The sequence below is a fragment of the Pteropus alecto genome, unplaced genomic scaffold (assembly GCF_000325575.1).
Source record: "Pteropus alecto unplaced genomic scaffold, ASM32557v1 scaffold68, whole genome shotgun sequence".
NCBI lineage: Eukaryota > Metazoa > Chordata > Mammalia > Chiroptera > Pteropodidae > Pteropus > Pteropus alecto.
The window spans coordinates 3042144-3048947 of record NW_006441386.1 but is presented as its reverse complement, the minus strand read 5'-3'; the positions used below and the strand labels follow the sequence as shown (position 1 = coordinate 3048947).

General features: G+C 41.3%; 1 pseudogene; it reads right to left on the bottom strand.

The window, feature by feature from the left end:
- Positions 1-1605: 1605 nt before the first annotated feature.
- Positions 1606-1724, bottom strand: LOC112485275 (annotated as a pseudogene).
- Between the last annotated feature and the right edge of the window lie 5080 nt (positions 1725-6804).

The window sequence follows — 6804 nt, the reverse complement described above, 5'->3', positions numbered from 1 at the left end:
ATCCCCATTTTAAATTCAATTATTGTAATTGCAGCATTCAGAAAAAATAGCACATTCATTTTCTAATAAGAGATTGTGGATACCAAATTACTGCATATAGTATGTCAAAACAGGAAACTCGAGACTGGCAGACCAGTGGGTGTTTTTATCTTGGCAATTTGTATTTTCTTGCAGACAATTTATAGTAATCCTACCCTTCCTTGTTTATGATATGGAAGACTAGGTTTTCAGGCCATCCTAAAATAAAAACTGTTGTTAGGTACAATTTAACTTAAAATCCTGATTATGGATATGATGAATGTAAGCAAAATACCTAATAAAGAGAAAAGAAAAAAGAATCGGTTCGACACATCTTCAGATCCTCTTGAACCACCTTCTAACATTTGGAACTCACTTTGTCTCAAACCATACTTCTGTTCCTTCAGCTCTGCTTTTCGCCATCTTGCATTTTAAAAACAAAACAAACAATCAGATTGACAGGGAGTTGAAAATGACATTCCAGCAGAGTGAGGGCACCGTTGTCTCTTTTCCCATTCAATTCCAGGTGCTTTCGTTGGCCTAAAGTGAGTCAAATCTAAAAAGAAATATATTAGTATTTTGGTTTTCCTGATTTTTTTAAAAGAGTAGTCTTAATATCAGATTTCTTCAAGTGTATGGTGTTTTTTCTTAGGATTTCCTTTTACCTCAACATTATTTCTACATATTTCTCATAGACACATTCAGACACCCACCACTTTCAGGCATCTTAGCATCCATTCCGTCAGCCACCATATAGTTCTTAACTTAACACTTCCCCAGACACCTTCCCTCAGATATTTTGCTAATATAATTTATGAATTTATTTACATATATTTATTGAGCACCTACTAGGTGCTACGGTTTAGGAAGAGCAGAGTATAAACAAACTCTGAGATAAATTTGGGGAAACTGACTACAGTGTTAAAGATGCTGAAAAACCAACAGCTGAAATGTGACCAGAGAAGCTAGAGAAAGCTTCCACATACGTGGCAGAGGGGACAGACGTTTCCACGTGTCCCAGAGGCTAGACGTGATCCGTTGCATTGGTGAGTGTCTACTGGATGCCAAGCACTTTAGTTACATTCTCCCAACTACTCTCCATTTTTGTAGTTACCAAAGTTAATGCTCTAGGAAGTTTTATCTTTTCCCAAGGTTACTCCGTTGGTTAATTCTGTTAGATCAATCCCTAAATAGGCCTTGCGTATAAATAAACTCTGTGCAGAGGACTATCCAGGTAGCTCCTTCTTCTGATGGTCAGAATGTCTGGACAGACTTCAAAACGGCTGGCTTCCTACTTGTACCAGGACTCACTTGATGTTTCTGATACCATTCTGTGTATCTGTCCGTTTATTTATTTCGCGAATCTGAATTTGAGTGAACACATCAATAATGCCAAAGCCCATATCATTATTGCACTATGCCTAACCTACAAGTTTAGATTCCAAATCTTATATCTGTGTGTTTCACTTTAGTCCCAATGGGTCTGTCTGTCTGTCTGTCTGTCTTTCTATCTTTCTATCTTTCTTTCTTTCTCTCTTTCTCTCTCTCTCTCTCTCTCTCTCTCTCTTTCTTTCCTTTCTTTCTGAATGCATACAGCACTCGGTATTCCTAGGTGGTCTCCCATCCAAGTACTAACCAGGCCCGATCCTGCTTCGCTTCAGAGATCAGACGAGATTGGGCATGTTCAGGGTGGCATAGCCGTAGACCACTTTAGTCCCAACATACAGTTTACTGACTACTAGTTGACTGAAGAATAATAAGTCCAAATTATATTCACCGAAAAAAAGTTTTTCATTAGGAACTTAATGGAATGCTCAGAAAATTGAATTTTAAGGTGTCTTGCTTTTTTGCTACTTTTCGATGAAATAAACCATTTGGTACCAGGGAGATTCCTGTTCTTCTCTTCTTTGATAGTTTCCATTTTTGTTTGTTTGGGTTGTTGGTTCTGTTTTTGTATAGCATGGTATCAAGTCCTCAAACACCTCCCAAGCAGAAATCCTTGCAGAATATGATTTCCCCTCTGGCAATAAAATGACAAAAAATGAAACTCAACATTTAAATAACTATTAAGTTACCTCATTTCTGTGTGTGATGTAACATATCTTTCATGGAAGAGTTGGAAGAAATAAAACTATGAGTATTTCTTTCTGGCTGCTTTCACATATTTGAACTCATTGAATTCTCACAAAAATCCTGTGGAGTATCATCCCCATTTACAGGAACAAAAAAAAAAGGCTTCAGGGTGTTCAGTACCTTTCCCAAGACTGCATGGCTGCTACATGGATAGCGCAGAACTTGAACCTAAGTCAGCCATAGGCTTGAGGAGCACTTCCTTGAACCAAGTCCTGTGCTAGGCCCTCCCGTTGAGGGGGAGCTGCCTCAGGTGGAGGAGAAAGGCAGCTGACGCTGATAGCCGCATTCCCTGCTATGTATGGTCATTGCCACTTTTCAGTTTCAGCTCGACTCTAACCTTTGCCAAGCAAGCAATCAACAAGATATTTTTCAAGTAGTTTCTTTGGATAGTGCCCGAGAGAGAGTGAGGTGGTATATTGTGCTTGCCAGGAACTTGAACTTAGGAGGACAGAATTGGGTTCAAGTGCTGCCTCTGCCATTGGAAGCCTTAACTTCCTGACAATGGAGGAGTTGTAACACTTCTCCCCCCACCCCTGCCCCGCCTCCCACCGGAGCTGTTGTCCAAACATTCTTTTTTAATGAGGGATAGGTCCGACTTGCCTTTGGCTGGCATTTCTAGAGGGAAAATGCTCTCAGACAGGTCCTGTGGAGAATTCTTACCCTGAAAGAGCCACGCTGCAGTGAACTATACCTCGGGAACCGGGCTTTTCCAAGACGGACGGCTCAGAGCTGCTTGACTGTCTGGATCCTGCTCTTTCTCCTTTTGCCTGAGGTGGCTGTTGTCCCTCTGGCAGAGAATTGAATCATGCAGGCGCCACTTAGCATGAAAAGCAGGAGCTACACTCAATGCCTCACAACCTTAGGGGCTGGAAGGAAGAATGGTTTGCAGCAGCTTCATTACCTAGAGAAAAAGAACTCAGAGTTACAGGCACTTTAAGAAAGATGCTTTTACTTTCAGTGTTGGAGAAAATAGAACAATTACCTATTGAAGGCAAAGTGGATGAAAAAACACCTCTGTTCATACTATCCTGATCATTTTATCTATTCAGATTCATTCTGCATTCCTGAAGGTGATTCAGGCCAGACCGTCTGTTCTTGCTGGCTGCACTGTTTCTTCCCCAGGCTAGGCAGGGCCCACTGCGAGCTGGAGCTTCCCTTCCCGAGTAAAGACAGACGTTTCCTACTCCAAGAGGAGATTCCTCTGAGGGTTTGAGCGTCACAGGCAGTATCAGAAATGTGGCGTGAGTAGGAGCGGGGAGGGAGGAGGGATCCATAAATCATCAAATGGTTGCTGGGCATCTGTTAGGGTCCTTAGGACTGTACTGGTCCCCATGATGACCCCAGGGACAGCCAGACTGTTCTCTCTAGGAGTTTATCATCTGCTGGGGGAGTAAGACTTAAATATGTGAAATCCATGAAGAATCGTATTCTACCTAGAGTCAGATTTCTAGCACCTGGCATATATACTCTTAATTTAAAAGAAAAAGACCCCCAGTCTTTGTTGAAGAATGAATGATTGAATGATTTCTAACATCTACTGAGTGCTTTCTGTGTGTCAGGCACTGTTTTACACCTTTTCCTGTTAATTATATGTATTTTATATATTTTATTATTATATATTTATTAACTCAGCAAATGCTCTTGATGACCCTGGGAGGTAAATACTGTCAATAGCCTCATTTGATAGATAATGAAACTGAGGCACAGATTGGCGAAGTTACTTGCCACAGTTTCTACAGCTCACATGCGGCAGGGTCAGGGTTAGGATTGGAACCCAGGCAAAATGACACTAGGAGAAAAAGCTTTTCAAGAGCTTGTTGGTGTTCGGGTTCAGACTAAGTGCTACCAGGCTTTGTTAAATGCTCATTTGGCCTTCGGTTCCTAAAGGCTTTAAGCACCCTCCCTCCCTCTAGAACTGGGCCAGCTTGGGCCTACCCCGTGCGCTTCGGCCCCGCCTTCCCCAGGCCCCGCCAGGCTTCTCATTTGTAGTTTCTCTTACCGAGCACATTTCTAAACGAGGACGGTTACTCCGCTTTAAGGACATACAAATGGCTTGCCCTCACCTGTCAAGCATGATCCTTGTATTTTACCAGGCCCATTATGAACGCAATCTTTCTGTCGAAAATTTGCATACCTCCTTTCTTGAAAAGTAATGACAGCAATTTCTTTCCCTCCGCTCACTTTCTGAGTGTCTCATTTAACGGCACCTGTGAAACCGACAGGCGCAGAGATGAGAAGTGAAAGAGAGCAGTTGATTAAATCATCATCAAGTCGGGCCTCAGAAAGTCAATTCTGCTTGCCGTCTGCAATGATATCCTTTTATCTTAAAGTAATGAGCTATGGCACTTTTGCATCGGGTAATGCGATAAGTTCTATTAGCATGTTCCATTTGCCTCACAAGCAAGGGCAAGTCATTTTAGCTAGCTCATATCACTGCAATCAAAGCAATTGGCTTCCCAGGCAGAGAAGAAAGGGAAAAGGCTCAGGGTGATTTCTATGGATCACAACACAGTGGAAAAAATAGACTCTTGTATTATTTTAACCCGTAACATACTTCTCCTTTTTTGTTCATCAGCAAATTTGGGTTTCATTAGTTCACACAGGACTCTGGGAAGAACCAAGCTTTATTTAGTCGAAGCCGACCTAGGGGGCTCCAACCCCACCCAAAGGGAAAGGCAGCTCTCACCCAGAAAGGGAAAACTGCGGCGTTGCCCGGGTCGCGTAGAATACCGCCACGGAACGCGGAGGAACGGGTCTCCATGGTAATAACGCCGTGGTCTCCTAACACACTCTTGCTCCACACCATCTCCAAAGTCATTTGTAATAGGTCCCTAGGCAGGTACGGATTAATGCTATTGATGACTTAGAATCAGTAAATCAATGACAAAGAGGCAGAGGATCTGGTGCTTAAGCTTAAAAGAGACCTTTTACAAATCACCCAGCCCTAGACTGTCAGTTTCACCTTTGGACAAGAAATTCATTTTTCTCATTTTGGCAACCGCTGAGGCTTAAGGGCTCTGCGTTTTAAGTAAATTTCATCTTTGGGGTTTATGTATGTTTATACTTGGCAAAATGTGGCTTCCTTTCTTCTAAGGGAGAAAAAATGCTGCACTCTCCAAAAATTTGTGAAATATTCACTTTTTTCCCTACTTCCAAAACCCAACAATATTTTAATGGCTAAGTGGAAATTTACAGCATACAGATTGTTTTTATGAAATACACCTGGATTTCAAAGTGACCAAAAGAAAAAAAAATGTTGAAAATTAATCGTGAGCTTTAGAACTTCGGGTTTGGACAAATCGATTTCTGTCACTATATTTGCACTTTTAATGAGTGGTCAGAATAAACGTCGCACATAGCAGGCACTTTAAAGTTATTTATGGAATGAAAATGCGTGATCACCTAAGAGATCCTGGAGGGAGAATAAGAAGTGTTCTCTTAGTCCCTCAGATCACATTGGTCTCTTGAGTTTTAGTCAGTTCAAGCTGAGAACTTGCAAAAATGCCAGATTCTAAGAACTCCCCGTACAGGAATGATAGCTTACCAGTACAGAATTCCAGAAGCTTCTGAAAGTTTGCTCTCTGTTATACCTCCTCAACAGCTGAAGATTGGTGAACCTTATATTATTTTCTAATATGCTTGTTTTGTAACTATCAGGTTTATTCTTTTCTTTTAAACTATTGTTTGGCACACACATCTTTTGATTAGGCTTTTGTATATTTCTGAGCGATTTCATTTGATCAGACATAGTCATTGTTGGCATAGAGGGGACGAGGAGCCCATGACATCATTTTACAGTCAGTAAGAATACCTCAAACCATTTCATAAAAACCATTATTATTATTATTATTATTTTATTTCTAGGACCCCCATAGCTTTACATTTCACTTAAAGTCCAAAGCCACTTCAGGAGTAGTGTAAATGATGTGAAATGAGGGCTTTATGGAGTGACGGCAGACGGACACCGTAGGAGCTGCTCTTTGTGGCACAAAATGGCTGCGCGTTTTGCACGTACTAGGAGTTGGGCAGATGGGGAGATGATGGTGGACATGTTTTTAGTCACCGTGCAGTCACGTCACTTCTTTAAATAAGAAAATAAGTGTCATATTTTCTGTAGGTGGCTTCTTTTGAAATTGCTTTTAGGTGAAAGATGTCTTTACAGGCTTAGATAAACCACCTGCCCCAAAGGGGAATCGATTTGTTTTGTCACTGGCTGAGTTAAATTGTACCTGATGTTAGGTGCTGTGGTTTACAAGTTGGGGTTCTCCCTCATTTTCCTCTCATTTCCTTTAGGCAGGAAGAAGAATAAAATAACTTTCTTCAGCAATGGTGTTCAGCCCTGACATCTTTGGTGGCAATGATAAATGGATTTGAGATACGAAATAACTGTTCCAGCAAGGTCCATTGAGCAGAATAGAGAGCAATGCCCTCCTCAATGTCATTGTATGTGATATATTCAATGATTGCCACTTTCTGCTTAAGAATGCATTTCATCACGAGGTACCTAGAATTCCATCTTGTTCTTTCATTCTGAATGAGGCAGAGAGGTGTCGCAGACCTTGACTTATTTCAATTTGGATCAGAGTCTTAAAACACAGATAGTGAGATTCCCAAATGGAAATGAGGAATGTTTGCCTTTGAGGAAATACAATA